This window comes from Sinohyriopsis cumingii, chromosome 18 (genome assembly GCF_028554795.1).
Source record: "Sinohyriopsis cumingii isolate HCF-2022 chromosome 18, ASM2855479v2, whole genome shotgun sequence".
NCBI classification, from domain to species: Eukaryota; Metazoa; Mollusca; class Bivalvia; order Unionida; family Unionidae; genus Sinohyriopsis; species Sinohyriopsis cumingii.
In genome coordinates, this window is record NC_142978.1 from 77602662 (window position 1) to 77617466 (window position 14805).

A 14805-nucleotide genomic window follows, 5' to 3' on the forward strand; every position below is an offset into this window, starting at 1 on the left:
CTCGCATCATACCTTCTATTTTGTCCTCTTTATCTCACATGTATATGGTATGCATGTGTGTTTGGAAGTAAGTAACATTATCTTATGTTTATGAATTTAGCATTTGATGTGATCTTATTCAAATACATGTATGTAGATGCACGTTTGCTTTTTAGACCAACAAGTAGATCTCCGCCTTTTCTTCTTTTTTCTCCCCTGACATTACCGGTAGTGTCAGAAAAAAACAAAAGAAGCGATGATCTACTTGCTGGTCTAGTTTGCGTGGAATATGTATGCAAATGTATGTACAAGTATTATATTTGCATATGGTCATCCAAAGTGTATCAATTTAGCGTTCATATATATACCAATCATGTGCTGCAAAATGGCATTAAACCCAGTAAAACCAATCTGAATAATCAATCCGCTAATAAAAAGAGGCGTGATCTAACGATTGTGGACTAGATGTATCAAAGTTTTGGAAATTAAGATCTGTTAAGTGTATATTTGAAACTCGTCTGCAGTAAAAACGCCCTGTGTATATACATGCACGAGTGTGTGTGTGTGTGTGTGTGTGTGTGTGTTTTGACTGAAAATCAAAGAACCGAAGGTACTGTAATATTAATTGCATTTGAAAGATGCAAGTTGTTTTTTTCTTGTTATTGTTGGAAAATAGCGTCAAACTCACAACATCACGCTGAATATGAGTAAACAGTGTGTGTGTGTGTGTGTGTGTGTGTGTGTCTAATATCAACGAACCTAAAGCACCATAAGCTTACGTCCATGTGCAAGTGGCAACATGGTTGGGGTTTTTTGTTTGTTTGTTGTGATCTGTTCATTCTTTTTTTCTCTACCTATGAGCATGTGCCATGGTATATTTCATCTTCGAACTAATTCTAAGAAATTAATAAATTCTTTGGGAAAGGCTTATTACATCGGCTTTACAATTTCATTAATGATCAAAGCTGCTCAGATTTGCTCCTTGAGGCATCTAACGAAACCAAATTAAAGCAAAACAGACGAAATAACATTAAGGAAATTTTTTTGACTATGGCTGCCTAAAAATAATTCAAAAAGAACAATCTTAAAACCATTCACATGTCACAGAGTACCAGCAAGTTTTAATATGCAACTTTGGAGGCCTCGTATTTCTAGCTACTTTTATGTATTTGTGATTGAAAATCTCTAACGAAATCTGAGTTGTTACTTACATAAACTTTGTATTACTATTATTTTTGATGGATAGTAACACCGGCTGCATTCATTTAAACTCAAAACATACAAATCTATGAAAACGGCATGACACGTTTCCGACAGAAAATAATTTTCAATGCTGGCGATGTATCACAGCAGGTGACATATCTTAAAAGAAATGAAGAATTTACACGTAAGTATTAAGGTTTTAAATGCTAATTTTAAACTACATGGAATTAAACGGGAACCCGGATGGCCGAGTGTTCTAAAGCGCTCGACTTTACCAATCACTGCCATCTCATCTCGATCCACGTGGTTCGGGTCTCGGGGTCGGTCTATGTGTGTATATGAGAAAGGTTGCCATTAGCCTCTCGTGAGTCGGTGGCTCTTCCCGAGGTTTTCTCCAGTTTCTTATGCCACTATTTATACTGGCCGCCATGTATAGCCTATCACGTGCTGAAAAATGGCGTTATTCCCACAACAACAACATGGGAATATGTTATGCGCCTTTTTCGCGAGTTGGATCTAACAGAGAAGCAGTTTTAGCAGTAGGAAGAGAAACTCATTGATGCTCATTTTACAAAGAGTTTTCAATTTAATTTTCCTGAAATCTATACCTCAAAAGCCGAAATCTAAGCTGCGTACCACTACCGAAACGAGAGAGGAAACAATGCTCTAAATATAGACTGGGACTACTTTTGTGGGTACTGATCCGGAAGTAATAATTGCGACTCAATTTCATTAACGGCAGCCTAAACATGTCTGAATCTTTACTTAACCATGTGTGGACCACCTATTGGAATTGTACCAAACGCAATAAAGACAGTTAATGGTCTAAGCTTGGTATAACATACCCTAGTTTGCTAGTACATATGCCAGGTTTAAGGTCTACATTGCTCTCCTCGGAGAAGACAGATGATATCCCAAACATCTGAAACATCCACACGTTGCATTAATCTAAAATGGAATTTTTTTTCTTCAAGTAAATTTTGATTTCCTATATGAATAAAACACCTGTTATTTTTTTCCAAATTAGTAATCTTTTCCTGATGTATAAATAGGTAGTTATAATCCATCTCGATAACTCGAACATCTAACGAATGTGGATTACATCCCTTTTACTGTCAAATTAACTCCCCCTGCCTTTTCCACGACAAGAAATATAGAAATATTAATTAGTATCCTTTCTACCAGTATAAAGAAAATAAATGGGTTTCACTGAAATTCAAAATAGCCAATAGCAAAATGACACTGTATATTGAAAACTATGACCCTTTTGGATCTTTGTAGACATAACCATTCCACTATCGTCTTTACAAAAGCATTTGGAAAGTTCAAACTATTTCTCTTCAAAATAAAGCGTGAAAGTATAATGATTACTCTGGTTTCTCTTCACATCGTATTAATCTTTCGCCTTTTACTAAAGATTACCGTGGAGAGGAACATTTAATGAGTCTATAGACCATTCTTTGAAGCCTCACTTTGGTGAGGTACCAATTCAATTAAAGTAAACCTCTAGTTCAAATTTAGCATTTTGTTCTCTTTTCTTCTAACCAGATCCAAATGGAAGATAGTAACCGATGATTATATAATCAGGTCTCAGTACTTCCAGTTCGGTACTCACAAAGGTAGTTCTAGTCTATTGTTAGAACATTTATTCCTCTCTCATTGTCATGGTGATAGAAGAGTTATATTTATGCGATTTTGATAGGGATTTAAAGGTCATTGTTTATTCTTGAGAATATGAGCTCAGGTGTGGTTTTCCATGTGTATTTCGGCGATAGTGCATAGTCAGTAATAAGGCCATGGTGATGATCCGGAAGTGAAATATGTGTTCTGTTTACATACTGCTCTGTTGACAGTCCAGCCTCTCAAAAAAACCTTTGGCAAGAACTTCACCGTGAAGGTATTTTTAGATTAACATATGATTTGTACTGATTGTCACACAGTGGAAATGTCAGTCTCGAGAACCAAATGTAGAGAACATATAACAAAATTAATTGTGCTATGTCCTGTCAGTGCAGTATTTGAGTAAAGATTAAACTGGTATTAAATCTTTATTATTAATGAACGACACATGAAATTTCAATATGTTATGTATATTGACTTTGAAAAACAGTAGAATGAAATTAGAAATAAAAAGTTAAGTTTTATTTTGAAAAATTTAAATGAAATTTAAAAAGAAGTATAAAAAATTAAAACATTTACTCCAAAATATATAATATTTGTTGAAATGATATTAAATGATATCAGCATGTAAATATTCCTACACCATATATAAGTTCCAATGTTGGATATTTGTCAAATTTTGTCAGAGAAAATATCTTTGTAAGTCAAAATGAGACCATCATTTAAAATACACGAAGACAAAATTCCAATTTGTATTGGTCATTCAAAGTAATTATTAGGGGTCCAAGCAGTTAATTTATGTGTTTATCATGGGGTCACTTCCTGAGTAACACATATCTGCTTGTATGGCCTTCAGTAATTTTTTACAAACATAGTTATAGGGTATTTAGTGAGAGGACAGAGATGAAAACTTTATACTAGAACCTAGTCAAGTTCTCTACTAAATCATTTTAAACTGTCCCAGAATGAAATACAGTTCAAAGGGATAAAATATACTTTCCCCATGTATATTACCCTTGGATGTAAGAAAACAGCAAAATAATATAAGCTGAACACAAAATGCATTCCATTGTATTGTTCAGTTTGGTTACGATATTGATTGGTGTAGTGCAGCATTGTGGCCTATATGATGTTATGGGAATGCTGATGATCCATCTTGCTTTATGCATTATTAATTACTAATAATATTTGTTAACTGACACTCTAAAGATTGCATAAGAAATATTCAAACAGATTATTTGAATTTAACTTTGTACAACTGATTTTGCGATAGCTACATATCCCACATGAACAAATATTCATATATTTTAGAATGTTTGGGATCAAACGTTCACATTCAGTACATCATATAGGCTGACATTGTACATATAGTGAATCTGTAAGGCCCATTTCTGGCTGTGTGCGCTGAAAATATCCCAAAATGTTATTTTCATCATGAGTAGGCCTATGTATGATAACATATTTCAATTTAGTACTATGACAGTGTGCAGTATTGTAGCATCAGCTGATATCTGATTCCATTGAATCATTGAGTTTAATAATTGGTAACCAACACTCTTAATGATAAATGTTGAAACAGATCATTTGAATTTTGTTTGCACATTTGATCTTAACAAGTACATTGTATATGTCCCACATATGTAAATGTCCATCCTGGTTTTCACGTTTTGGGGATCAGAATTTCACATTTAGTTGACGATATAGGATTTATTGGTATCTATAGTTGATCTGTGTGGCCACATTTTGCTGTATTCATCTGCAATATCCAAAATTGTTATTTCCCTCATGAATAAGATCGCTTATAGTCATATATTTTAATTTATTACATTGTCGATTGACCTTCCTGTATACTGGTATGTACTAATGTTTGCACCAATGATCAAACCTCACCGCCCCAACATTGCCTTAAACTGTATGATACATAGTCTACCTGATTTGCTATTTAACCTGTAAATGGCTAAATATGCTTCTAGAAACCCCATATATTTTTAGGATGAATTTATCACTTTAATACATGGTCATCGCTTCACCTTTTTGAGTGTCAGTCTGTCATGTTTAATATTTTTCCCATGCTTGCAACCTTAATGTTATTTTGAAATCACCATATCGAACACATTTTAAATTCATTTACCTACATCTTACTGTTTTCTAGAATCAAGTGAGACATGTTATATCTTTTCAGGTCTAACATTGTATCTGGAACAAAATGTTAGAGTTGGATCAGTTTGGAAGCTCTCCAGTAGTCCGGTGGTGATAGCAAGGTTTCATAAGGACATGTGAAGTGTACTGTCATAAGTGACCATGATTAGTTCATATCACCACACTGATATATAGCACCACAAAGACATGGCTTAGGTCTTCATGAGAGAGAATAACACCATTTTTCAGTAAGGTAGAGCCTCCCTAGAAACTGTATTTTCCTATCCCATTGTCACCTTTTGTAGTTATTGACATTGAAATGGAATGCATTTTTGCTATACAACATGGTAGTGGTCCCATCCGAACTTTAAATCTGAGTGCGCTATTACTTATACAAACAACTGCCTACGTACCTGACACAATATGTGGAACATAGCACCTGTCACTGTTTCTTTAGTGTCTACACCTATATGCATCTGGACAGGCATATTGCGGTTTGCTGCCAAAATCACTATGAGCTGTGTTGCTTCACTAACCCTGGGAAAAATGATATCACTTGTACAGACTTAAGCTACCATTTGTTTTAAATACCATGTATTAGTCAACTTTGCTGTCTAAAATTTGTCAAACTGAATTTTAAAACTTGTAGGAAAATTTATATTTTCAATAAAATGTAGTTTTTAAAATTTAAATGTTTATTTAAATTTCCTTTATCAATAATTTCAAATTGTAAACATATTCTCAGAGAGGCCTTGTACATTCAGGTTTTCATTGCATTGAAAAATTCTTATAATTAAGGAAGATATAGCAAATTAAGTTTTGGTTTCTCAAGAGCACTTGGACTAAAACTTGCACCCTGTGGAACACCAGCACTACACACTTTCTGAAAGGTGTCACGTGTCTTGTTTGTAATAAAATTCAAAAAGACTTCATGTATAAAATTGAAATAGGTGTGGCATGCAAATATAAAAGTTTGACTAAAATTGGCCATAACAAATTGGGCCTGTCAGGAATCAGGTCACAATTAGTACATCCAGTTCAGTACCAATAGATGTAGTTCAAGTCTATTTTTAGAATATTTTTTCCTCTCATTTTGGTGGTGACAGAAGAGTTATATTTATGCATTTTTTAGGGATTTAAGAAGTATTGAGAAAGAAATGTAGAGAACATAGAGTAAAATTAATTGTGTTCTATGTCCTTATGGATCTGACCTTGTTCGATTTATTGACAAATGGAGTTTATCAGGAATATTATGTTCCCTGAATATTACTGGACCAGAAGTATGTTAGTTATCACGTCACTTTCTCGCATCATACCTTCTATTTTGTCCTCTTTATCTCACATGTATATGGTATGCATGTGTGTTTGGAAGTAAGTAACATTATCTTATGTTTATGAATTTAGCATTTGATGTGATCTTATTCAAATACATGTATGTAGATGCACGTTTGCTTTTTAGACCAACAAGTAGATCTCCGCCTTTTCTTCTTTTTTCTCCCCTGACATTACCGGTAGTGTCAGAAAAAAACAAAAGAAGTGATGATCTACTTGCTGGTCTAGTTTGCGTGGAATATGTATGCAAATGTATGTACAAGTATTATATTTGCATATGGTCATCCAAAGTGTATCAATTTAGCGTTCATATATATACCAATCATGTGCTGCAAAATGGCATTAAACCCAGTAAAACCAATCTGAATAATCAATCCGCTAATAAAAAGAGGCGTGATCTAACGATTGTGGACTATATGTATCAAAGTTTTGGAAATTAAGATCTGTTAAGTGTATATTTGAAACTCGTCTGCAGTAAAAACGCCCTGTGTATATACATGCACGAGTGTGTGTGTGTGTGTGTGTGTGTGTGTGTGTGTGTGTTTTGACTGAAAATCAAAGAACCGAAGGTACTGTAATATTAATTGCATTTGAAAGATGCAAGTTGTTTTTTTCTTGTTATTGTTGGAAAATGGCGTCAAACTCACAACATCACGCTGAATATGAGTAAACAGTGTGTGTGTGTGTGTGTGTGTGTGTCTAATATCAACGAACCTAAAGCACCATAAGCTTACGTCCATGTGCAAGTGGCAACATGGTTGGGGTTTTTTGTTTGTTTGTTGTGATCTGTTCATTATTTTTTTCTCTACCTATGAGCATGTGCCATGGTATATTTCATCTTCGAACTAATTCTAAGAAATTAATAAATTCTTTGGGAAAGGCTTATTACATCGGCTTTACAATTTCATTAATGATCAAAGCTGCTCAGATTTGCTCCTTGAGGCATCTAACGAAACCAAATTAAAGCAAAACAGACGAAATAACATTAAGGAAATTTTTTTGACTATGGCTGCCTAAAAATAATTCAAAAAGAACAATCTTAAAACCATTCACATGTCACAGAGTACCAGCAAGTTTTAATATGCAACTTTGGAGGCCTCGTATTTCTAGCTACTTTTATGTATTTGTGATTGAAAATCTCTAACGAAATCTGAGTTGTTACTTACATAAACTTTGTATTACTATTATTTTTGATGGATAGTAACACCGGCTGCATTCATTTAAACTCAAAACATACAAATCTATGAAAACGGCATGACACGTTTCCGACAGAAAATAATTTTCAATGCTGGCGATGTATCACAGCAGGTGACATATCTTAAAAGAAATGAAGAATTTACACGTAAGTATTAAGGTTTTAAATGCTAATTTTAAACTACATGGAATTAAACGGGAACCCGGATGGCCGAGTGTTCTAAAGCGCTCGACTTTACCAATCACTGCCATCTCATCTCGATCCACGTGGTTCGGGTCTCGGGGTCGGTCTATGTGTGTATATGAGAAAGGTTGCCATTAGCCTCTCGTGAGTCGGTGGCTCTTCCCGAGGTTTTCTCCAGTTTCTTATGCCACTATTTATACTGGCCGCCATGTATAGCCTATCACGTGCTGAAAAATGGCGTTATTCCCACAACAACAACATGGGAATATGTTATGCGCCTTTTTCGCGAGTTGGATCTAACAGAGAAGCAGTTTTAGCAGTAGGAAGAGAAACTCATTGATGCTCATTTTACAAAGAGTTTTCAATTTAATTTTCCTGAAATCTATACCTCAAAAGCCGAAATCTAAGCTGCGTACCACTACCGAAACGAGAGAGGAAACAATGCTCTAAATATAGACTGGGACTACTTTTGTGGGTACTGATCCGGAAGTAATAATTGCGACTCAATTTCATTAACGGCAGCCTAAACATGTCTGAATCTTTACTTAACCATGTGTGGACCACCTATTGGAATTGTACCAAACGCAATAAAGACAGTTAATGGTCTAAGCTTGGTATAACATACCCTAGTTTGCTAGTACATATGCCAGGTTTAAGGTCTACATTGCTCTCCTCGGAGAAGACAGATGATATCCCAAACATCTGAAACATCCACACGTTGCATTAATCTAAAATGGAATTTTTTTTCTTCAAGTAAATTTTGATTTCCTATATGAATAAAACACCTGTTATTTTTTTCCAAATTAGTAATCTTTTCCTGATGTATAAATAGGTAGTTATAATCCATCTCGATAACTCGAACATCTAACGAATGTGGATTACATCCCTTTTACTGTCAAATTAACTCCCCCTGCCTTTTCCACGACAAGAAATATAGAAATATTAATTAGTATCCTTTCTACCAGTATAAAGAAAATAAATGGGTTTCACTGAAATTCAAAATAGCCAATAGCAAAATGACACTGTATATTGAAAACTATGACCCTTTTGGATCTTTGTAGACATAACCATTCCACTATCGTCTTTACAAAAGCATTTGGAAAGTTCAAACTATTTCTCTTCAAAATAAAGCGTGAAAGTATAATGATTACTCTGGTTTCTCTTCACATCGTATTAATCTTTCGCCTTTTACTAAAGATTACCGTGGAGAGGAACATTTAATGAGTCTATAGACCATTCTTTGAAGCCTCACTTTGGTGAGGTACCAATTCAATTAAAGTAAACCTCTAGTTCAAATTTAGCATTTTGTTCTCTTTTCTTCTAACCAGATCCAAATGGAAGATAGTAACCGATGATTATATAATCAGGTCTCAGTACTTCCAGTTCGGTACTCACAAAGGTAGTTCTAGTCTATTGTTAGAACATTTATTCCTCTCTCATTGTCATGGTGATAGAAGAGTTATATTTATGCGATTTTGATAGGGATTTAAAGGTCATTGTTTATTCTTGAGAATATGAGCTCAGGTGTGGTTTTCCATGTGTATTTCGGCGATAGTGCATAGTCAGTAATAAGGCCATGGTGATGATCCGGAAGTGAAATATGTGTTCTGTTTACATACTGCTCTGTTGACAGTCCAGCCTCTCAAAAAAACCTTTGGCAAGAACTTCACCGTGAAGGTATTTTTAGATTAACATATGATTTGTACTGATTGTCACACAGTGGAAATGTCAGTCTCGAGAACCAAATGTAGAGAACATATAACAAAATTAATTGTGCTATGTCCTGTCAGTGCAGTATTTGAGTAAAGATTAAACTGGTATTAAATCTTTATTATTAATGAACGACACATGAAATTTCAATATGTTATGTATATTGACTTTGAAAAACAGTAGAATGAAATTAGAAATAAAAAGTTAAGTTTTATTTTGAAAAATTTAAATGAAATTTAAAAAGAAGTATAAAAAATTAAAACATTTACTCCAAAATATATAATATTTGTTGAAATGATATTAAATGATATCAGCATGTAAATATTCCTACACCATATATAAGTTCCAATGTTGGATATTTGTCAAATTTTGTCAGAGAAAATATCTTTGTAAGTCAAAATGAGACCATCATTTAAAATACACGAAGACAAAATTCCAATTTGTATTGGTCATTCAAAGTAATTATTAGGGGTCCAAGCAGTTAATTTATGTGTTTATCATGGGGTCACTTCCTGAGTAACACATATCTGCTTGTATGGCCTTCAGTAATTTTTTACAAACATAGTTATAGGGTATTTAGTGAGAGGACAGAGATGAAAACTTTATACTAGAACCTAGTCAAGTTCTCTACTAAATCATTTTAAACTGTCCCAGAATGAAATACAGTTCAAAGGGATAAAATATACTTTCCCCATGTATATTACCCTTGGATGTAAGAAAACAGCAAAATAATATAAGCTGAACACAAAATGCATTCCATTGTATTGTTCAGTTTGGTTACGATATTGATTGGTGTAGTGCAGCATTGTGGCCTATATGATGTTATGGGAATGCTGATGATCCATCTTGCTTTATGCATTATTAATTACTAATAATATTTGTTAACTGACACTCTAAAGATTGCATAAGAAATATTCAAACAGATTATTTGAATTTAACTTTGTACAACTGATTTTGCGATAGCTACATATCCCACATGAACAAATATTCATATATTTTAGAATGTTTGGGATCAAACGTTCACATTCAGTACATCATATAGGCTGACATTGTACATATAGTGAATCTGTAAGGCCCATTTCTGGCTGTGTGCGCTGAAAATATCCCAAAATGTTATTTTCATCATGAGTAGGCCTATGTATGATAACATATTTCAATTTAGTACTATGACAGTGTGCAGTATTGTAGCATCAGCTGATATCTGATTCCATTGAATCATTGAGTTTAATAATTGGTAACCAACACTCTTAATGATAAATGTTGAAACAGATCATTTGAATTTTGTTTGCACATTTGATCTTAACAAGTACATTGTATATGTCCCACATATGTAAATGTCCATCCTGGTTTTCACGTTTTGGGGATCAGAATTTCACATTTAGTTGACGATATAGGATTTATTGGTATCTATAGTTGATCTGTGTGGCCACATTTTGCTGTATTCATCTGCAATATCCAAAATTGTTATTTCCCTCATGAATAAGATCGCTTATAGTCATATATTTTAATTTATTACATTGTCGATTGACCTTCCTGTATACTGGTATGTACTAATGTTTGCACCAATGATCAAACCTCACCGCCCCAACATTGCCTTAAACTGTATGATACATAGTCTACCTGATTTGCTATTTAACCTGTAAATGGCTAAATATGCTTCTAGAAACCCCATATATTTTTAGGATGAATTTATCACTTTAATACATGGTCATCGCTTCACCTTTTTGAGTGTCAGTCTGTCATGTTTAATATTTTTCCCATGCTTGCAACCTTAATGTTATTTTGAAATCACCATATCGAACACATTTTAAATTCATTTACCTACATCTTACTGTTTTCTAGAATCAAGTGAGACATGTTATATCTTTTCAGGTCTAACATTGTATCTGGAACAAAATGTTAGAGTTGGATCAGTTTGGAAGCTCTCCAGTAGTCCGGTGGTGATAGCAAGGTTTCATAAGGACATGTGAAGTGTACTGTCATAAGTGACCATGATTAGTTCATATCACCACACTGATATATAGCACCACAAAGACATGGCTTAGGTCTTCATGAGAGAGAATAACACCATTTTTCAGTAAGGTAGAGCCTCCCTAGAAACTGTATTTTCCTATCCCATTGTCACCTTTTGTAGTTATTGACATTGAAATGGAATGCATTTTTGCTATACAACATGGTAGTGGTCCCATCCGAACTTTAAATCTGAGTGCGCTATTACTTATACAAACAACTGCCTACGTACCTGACACAATATGTGGAACATAGCACCTGTCACTGTTTCTTTAGTGTCTACACCTATATGCATCTGGACAGGCATATTGCGGTTTGCTGCCAAAATCACTATGAGCTGTGTTGCTTCACTAACCCTGGGAAAAATGATATCACTTGTACAGACTTAAGCTACCATTTGTTTTAAATACCATGTATTAGTCAACTTTGCTGTCTAAAATTTGTCAAACTGAATTTTAAAACTTGTAGGAAAATTTATATTTTCAATAAAATGTAGTTTTTAAAATTTAAATGTTTATTTAAATTTCCTTTATCAATAATTTCAAATTGTAAACATATTCTCAGAGAGGCCTTGTACATTCAGGTTTTCATTGCATTGAAAAATTCTTATAATTAAGGAAGATATAGCAAATTAAGTTTTGGTTTCTCAAGAGCACTTGGACTAAAACTTGCACCCTGTGGAACACCAGCACTACACACTTTCTGAAAGGTGTCACGTGTCTTGTTTGTAATAAAATTCAAAAAGACTTCATGTATAAAATTGAAATAGGTGTGGCATGCAAATATAAAAGTTTGACTAAAATTGGCCATAACAAATTGGGCCTGTCAGGAATCAGGTCACAATTAGTACATCCAGTTCAGTACCAATAGATGTAGTTCAAGTCTATTTTTAGAATATTTTTTCCTCTCATTTTGGTGGTGACAGAAGAGTTATATTTATGCATTTTTTAGGGATTTAAGAAGTATTGAGAAAGAAATGTAGAGAACATAGAGTAAAATTAATTGTGTTCTATGTCCTTATGGATCTGACCTTGTTCGATTTATTGACAAATGGAGTTTATCAGGAATATTATGTTCCCTGAATATTACTGGACCAGAAGTATGTTAGTTATCACGTCACTTTCTCGCATCATACCTTCTATTTTGTCCTCTTTATCTCACATGTATATGGTATGCATGTGTGTTTGGAAGTAAGTAACATTATCTTATGTTTATGAATTTAGCATTTGATGTGATCTTATTCAAATACATGTATGTAGATGCACGTTTGCTTTTTAGACCAACAAGTAGATCTCCGCCTTTTCTTCTTTTTTCTCCCCTGACATTACCGGTAGTGTCAGAAAAAAACAAAAGAAGCGATGATCTACTTGCTGGTCTAGTTTGCGTGGAATATGTATGCAAATGTATGTACAAGTATTATATTTGCATATGGTCATCCAAAGTGTATCAATTTAGCGTTCATATATATACCAATCATGTGCTGCAAAATGGCATTAAACCCAGTAAAACCAATCTGAATAATCAATCCGCTAATAAAAAGAGGCGTGATCTAACGATTGTGGACTAGATGTATCAAAGTTTTGGAAATTAAGATCTGTTAAGTGTATATTTGAAACTCGTCTGCAGTAAAAACGCCCTGTGTATATACATGCACGAGTGTGTGTGTGTGTGTGTGTGTGTGTGTGTTTTGACTGAAAATCAAAGAACCGAAGGTACTGTAATATTAATTGCATTTGAAAGATGCAAGTTGTTTTTTTCTTGTTATTGTTGGAAAATAGCGTCAAACTCACAACATCACGCTGAATATGAGTAAACAGTGTGTGTGTGTGTGTGTGTGTGTGTGTCTAATATCAACGAACCTAAAGCACCATAAGCTTACGTCCATGTGCAAGTGGCAACATGGTTGGGGTTTTTTGTTTGTTTGTTGTGATCTGTTCATTCTTTTTTTCTCTACCTATGAGCATGTGCCATGGTATATTTCATCTTCGAACTAATTCTAAGAAATTAAGAAATTCTTTGGGAAAGGCTTATTACATCGGCTTTACAATTTCATTAATGATCAAAGCTGCTCAGATTTGCTCCTTGAGGCATCTAACGAAACCAAATTAAAGCAAAACAGACGAAATAACATTAAGGAAATTTTTTTGACTATGGCTGCCTAAAAATAATTCAAAAAGAACAATCTTAAAACCATTCACATGTCACAGAGTACCAGCAAGTTTTAATATGCAACTTTGGAGGCCTCGTATTTCTAGCTACTTTTATGTATTTGTGATTGAAAATCTCTAACGAAATCTGAGTTGTTACTTACATAAACTTTGTATTACTATTATTTTTGATGGATAGTAACACCGGCTGCATTCATTTAAACTCAAAACATACAAATCTATGAAAACGGCATGACACGTTTCCGACAGAAAATAATTTTCAATGCTGGCGATGTATCACAGCAGGTGACATATCTTAAAAGAAATGAAGAATTTACACGTAAGTATTAAGGTTTTAAATGCTAATTTTAAACTACATGGAATTAAACGGGAACCCGGATGGCCGAGTGTTCTAAAGCGCTCGACTTTACCAATCACTGCCATCTCATCTCGATCCACGTGGTTCGGGTCTCGGGGTCGGTCTATGTGTGTATATGAGAAAGGTTGCCATTAGCCTCTCGTGAGTCGGTGGCTCTTCCCGAGGTTTTCTCCAGTTTCTTATGCCACTATTTATACTGGCCGCCATGTATAGCCTATCACGTGCTGAAAAATGGCGTTATTCCCACAACAACAACATGGGAATATGTTATGCGCCTTTTTCGCGAGTTGGATCTAACAGAGAAGCAGTTTTAGCAGTAGGAAGAGAAACTCATTGATGCTCATTTTACAAAGAGTTTTCAATTTAATTTTCCTGAAATCTATACCTCAAAAGCCGAAATCTAAGCTGCGTACCACTACCGAAACGAGAGAGGAAACAATGCTCTAAATATAGACTGGGACTACTTTTGTGGGTACTGATCCGGAAGTAATAATTGCGACTCAATTTCATTAACGGCAGCCTAAACATGTCTGAATCTTTACTTAACCATGTGTGGACCACCTATTGGAATTGTACCAAACGCAATAAAGACAGTTAATGGTCTAAGCTTGGTATAACATACCCTAGTTTGCTAGTACATATGCCAGGTTTAAGGTCTACATTGCTCTCCTCGGAGAAGACAGATGATATCCCAAACATCTGAAACATCCACACGTTGCATTAATCTAAAATGGAATTTTTTTTCTTCAAGTAAATTTTGATTTCCTATATGAATAAAACACCTGTTATTTTTTTCCAAATTAGTAATCTTTTCCTGATGTATAAATAGGTAGTTATAATCCATCTCGATAACTCGAACATCTAACGAATGTGGATTACATCCCTTTTACTGTCAAATTAACTCCCCC

The 14805-nt window shown here is 34.3% G+C and overlaps 2 non-coding genes across 2 annotated transcripts; both read left to right on the forward strand.

Annotated features, from left to right (window-relative positions):
- Nucleotides 1–2549: 2549 nt before the first annotated feature.
- On the forward strand, nucleotides 2550–2665 carry LOC149777072 (U5 spliceosomal RNA). The gene has a single exon (XR_016416346.1). It is a non-coding gene; the product is annotated as a U5 spliceosomal RNA (small nuclear RNA).
- Nucleotides 2666–8798: 6133 nt separating this feature from the next.
- On the forward strand, nucleotides 8799–8914 carry LOC149777073 (U5 spliceosomal RNA). The gene has a single exon (XR_016416347.1). It is a non-coding gene; the product is annotated as a U5 spliceosomal RNA (small nuclear RNA).
- Nucleotides 8915–14805: the final 5891 nt, after the last annotated feature.